This window comes from Mytilus edulis, chromosome 2 (assembly GCF_963676685.1).
Source record: "Mytilus edulis chromosome 2, xbMytEdul2.2, whole genome shotgun sequence".
Classification (NCBI taxonomy): Eukaryota; Metazoa; Mollusca; class Bivalvia; order Mytilida; family Mytilidae; genus Mytilus; species Mytilus edulis.
In genome coordinates, this window is record NC_092345.1 from 14624397 (window position 1) to 14629169 (window position 4773).

General features: G+C 31.0%; 1 long non-coding RNA gene across 1 annotated transcript; it reads left to right on the top strand.

Annotated features, from left to right (window-relative positions):
* Positions 1-655: 655 nt before the first annotated feature.
* Positions 656-3330, top strand: LOC139511516 (uncharacterized). The gene is made up of 2 exons (XR_011662037.1): positions 656-2231; positions 2322-3330. It is a non-coding gene; the product is annotated as an uncharacterized lncRNA (long non-coding RNA).
* The last annotated feature ends 1443 nt before the right edge of the window (positions 3331-4773 follow it).

Sequence of the window (4773 nt, forward strand, 5' to 3'; positions counted from 1 at the left end):
TGAAAATTTTATTGCAAAGATTCCCGGAATTGGCAAATGAATTGATTAGCTACATGACGATTATAAGGGGGTGTGGTGTACCTTTTGAGAACGTTTATACATTTGACATGCAATTTTGACTTAGAAAAGCTCGTGATCATATGCGTGCATGGGACGTCATTGATGGGCAGCTATGGCTTCAGTTTATTGCAGTAGGCATAAATCATGTTCCACAGACAACTTCTTACTTCTCACACAATTATTAGTCCTTGCTACGATTATAATTTTAAAGCCGTTTGTACTCGTATGAATTGTGTATACAGCCATGAATTCATGTATAAGATGTAGCCAGTTCCATCCTTCGATGTACTGTACAAATTATTCATATAACAAGAATAATCCTCCAAGTACTGCAACTTCGGACTATTCTGCTCCTAGGTATCAAAACTACCCTAGGGCACCTGATGCAAACAATTTTGCACCAAGGTATCAGTCCAGTGCTCGAGCAGTCAAACAGGTTTTTGAATACACATGGAAATTTTAACCCAAATACTCGTTTTTCGATAAATAATTAAAGATTTCCCTGTTAGCAGGCAAATGTTCCACGGATGCAATTTAATCATTTCAAATTTTATAATTTTGTTTACAGCTTGCAATCACTGTACGATATTTTGGTATTTTTGGTTGTTCCCCTGTTAATACTACGGTTTAAGGGAATATGTTGACTGACTACCCCGTTAAAATATTGGCAAATTTATTATATAATGGTTTTAAATATGGTTTTCGAGCACATCATACAAGCAAAACATTAAAGTCTGTTTTACAAGATCCAAATTTAGCTTGGAAAAGTCATGAGTGAATTGAAAAATGGTAGAATTGCGGGGCCTTTTTATTATCGACCTATTTCTAATCTACGTGTTTGGAAAATAATTTTAGAAATTATAATGGCATTTCTCATATTTTGGGTGACAAGTGGTTGTCGAGTTCTGTTTTAAATCTCTTTATCGGTAGTTCAAGAGTTATTCAAATACTTGGCTTACGTATCAAATGGACTAAATTAATTTCAAAACTTTAAACATAAACTAAACCTGTATGACGTATGGCCATGCCCCGTTTCACATTTAGTTAATAGTAGCTGACATGTTTAAGGATGAATATTCTTATTCCAATGGGAATGCGTACCTTTCAGGCATTAGGTTTAATCATAAGATCAATGGTTTATTGGACAACACTCATTCTTTTATTGTTCAAAAGATGCTCAGTGACATAAGCGACACGTCTGTCGTAAGCCTATTACTATTGGTATATTAACTAGACTTTTAGATGCGCTTAATTTAGTTTGTTATTCAGTATATGAAACATGTTTATTCAAAGCTTCATTTTCAGCTAGAATTTTGGGTTTCTTAGTTTTGGAGAAATTGCAAATTCAAGTTTTAATGAAAATCTTATTGTAAAACGATCCAAGATATAATTTGATGCTTATTCAGGGTCACTTATTATAAAAGTTCCTTCTTAGAAAACAGATCAGCTGGGTAATTCAGTAACGACAATTCTGGAAAAGAATGAACTACTTCAATTTGTCCTGTCCGGTTGATGTCGGACTACATTGCTGAGACACAAAGACGATGGACATTTTCATACACCTTAAAAAAGGTTACGTAAGAACAAACCTTGTATAGTTGAAACACTTAATTTCAGGGTACCTGAAAGATATTTGGGTAATTGGCTCTTTTATTGTCATAGGAGCTGTCATATTAAGCTTATAGGTGCATCGTTCGGATTAGAGATAGTTGGGTTTATTCCAAAATCAGATTCAAGGAGCTCTGAAAATGTTATGTATATATTTTCTTTAAATTTCCTCATTGTTTGGTTTTCCCTTACAATGAATAACATAGCTTAGATGTTGACAGTATTGCATTTTAGCTGAAGTTTATGTTGATGTTGCCACATGAATATCAATTTAATGAAGTTCAAAGTATTGAATTTAAGTTGATGTTGAAGTTTTGGATGTTTGTGTTGAAGTTGATAATAATGTTGAAGTTGATGATAATATTGAAGTTGATAATAATGTTGTTGATAATAATGTTGTAGTTGATAATAATGTTGTAGTTGATAATATTGAAGTTGATAATAATATTGAAGTTGATAATATTGAAGTTGATAATATTGAAGTTGATAATATTGAAGTTGATAATATTGAAGTTGATAATATTGAAGTTGATAATAATGTTGAAGTTGATAATGATGTTGAAGTTGATAATGATGTTGAGTTGATAATGATGTTGTTAATATTGTTGATGTTGAAATTGATTATGATGTTGAAGTTGATAATGACATCGAAGTTGATAATGACATCGAAGTTGATACTGATGTTGAAGTTGATTGATGTTGATTCTTGCTGTTAAATTTGTCATGCGGTAAATTTTATGGCGGATTACAAGTTGTGCAACTAGTTACTCAACTTGTAATTTTGGCGGAATTTACTTTAAGCTGCTATGGACTACCCAGTGGCTCCTGATATAACTTTGTTACTGCTGGATCGCCCTTCAGTAATTCAATCGTCATCAAGTTTTGATTGACAAGTTGATTGTGTTTCTTTCTTGCAATAAATGCCATGACAAATTTACAGCCAAATAAAACATAATTTCTTTAGTGATTTTGATTTATAGTTTATTCGTTGGATTCATTAATTACATCATGAGGTCAAACAATGAGAATACAGATTTAAACAATACAAGTACACTTACATTTTATCTAGGCCCCCCTTTCAATCTATGTGTGTATATATATATATATACAATAATAGAATTTAATTCAATAATAATTAAATTCAGTTATTGTAATTATATAACTTGGTATGCCTATTATTGATTTAAATTGACGGTGTGTTCGATTCATTTTATACTGGTCACTTTAATATGCTAATTAGTTTAGCCCGCGAAATGTTAGTCCGTGCAATTTACCTCGTGTGGTTTGGTCATTTGAATTCAAACCTTACACGGAGCTTGACCAAAGCTATAGAATTTACCCGCCCTCCCTTTTCCCCATTATGAATATTTCTGCTGCTTTTCATTTATCGTTTCAGTTTTGGAAGAATGATTATAGAACCAGCGTCATGGCATATATAACAGACTGAGTTTGGAGCTTTTTTGTATTGTGAATGGACAGGCGGAATTTACTTTAAGCTGCTATGGACTACCCAGTGGCTCCTGATATAACTTTGTTACTGCTGGATCGCCCTTCAGTAATTCAATCGTCATCAAGTTTTGATTGACAAGTTGATTGTGTTTCTTTCTTGCAATAAATGCCATGACAAATTTACAGCCAAATAAAACATAATTTCTTTAGTGATTTTGATTTATAGTTTATTCGTTGGATTCATTAATTACATCATGAGGTCAAACAATGAGAATACAGATTTAAACAATACAAGTACACTTACATTTTATCTAGGCCCCCCTTTCAATCTATGTGTGTATATATATATATATACAATAAATTTCTAATATTACATGTACAAATATACATTCATTTGACAGATATTTATTTCAGTAATTTTAGCAGTTAAAAAACAGAATTAACTCAAACTTGTTTGATGTTTTTGGTATTACAAAAGTTATTGTATCCAATTAAAAAAGGGGGGAGATTCCATAGAATAATTATAATATTTATTTGAACATTTTTTCTCTTTACTAGTCGAGCTGGTTTAAAATGCTCAAAAGTTGACAAAATTAAGATGTGATTGTTTGCTCACATCAATTGCCATTTTTTGTTTCTGATAAGTGAGTTTTCTTTGTTAACAGTTTCCCAACTTGTGATAACAAAATGATTTGAACACAATTTTCACACAAATTTCTATCAAGTTTTTATATTTTTAAATTATTATTTGATGCGTTTTAATATAAATAAAAAAAATATTAGTGATTTTTTTGACGGAATGAAACTGGGCCCTGAAGTTTTGCATCGGTAGAATTCTTATTTCTTCACTCGTTCATATTCACACGTATTTTATGTGAAATAATAAAATAAAATAATTGAAGTACCCAGTATTTATATGAAAGATGCATGAGATTTGCCTTTGAACTTTAAAGTATGAAACCGTGACACTTCGAATTCAGCTCCCTCAGAGCATATAATGGTTTTACCAATTATATACTTAATTTTAACTATTTACAATAAGTTTGTTTAATTCTTAGTTACTGTTATATTTGGTTATTTATGTTTTGTTTCACTAGCGTTTAAATGTACAATTATAATATCAAAAATATTTATAACCTTCAATTTAAAACTAATAATTATTTTCTAATAATTAATCGGTTTTTAAATTAAAGTTGTTGGTTAAATTTGATTCAATATTTCAATTTTTCATTTGCCATTTTCTTTTACGCCAAAGACAGCGCTAATGACATCCTACATGTAGCGAACTTCAAGATAATCCTAAGATAGCTTCGATGTGCATGCTGAGACATGTCGTAATTGGGTCCTAACTTTACCTTAATTTCTGTCCCAAGAATATCTGATAGGACCGATCTTAAGACATTTTCGATAAACAGGCCCTAGTTCTCATGATGTTATTATGTAACAAATATATTTTTACTTAAATGAATAAATGTCTTTTATTTACTCGCATTCATGTTTTAGTCATTAAGGTTAATGCCTGCAAACATTTTCCTGGATTTAAGACTTATGCATAGCATCATTTGGGCAATATACTTACTACCTATGCGTTAGTTTATTGCCTAGGATTTAAGCTTTATGCATAATTTTACTTATTGCCGCTTACATATATATACA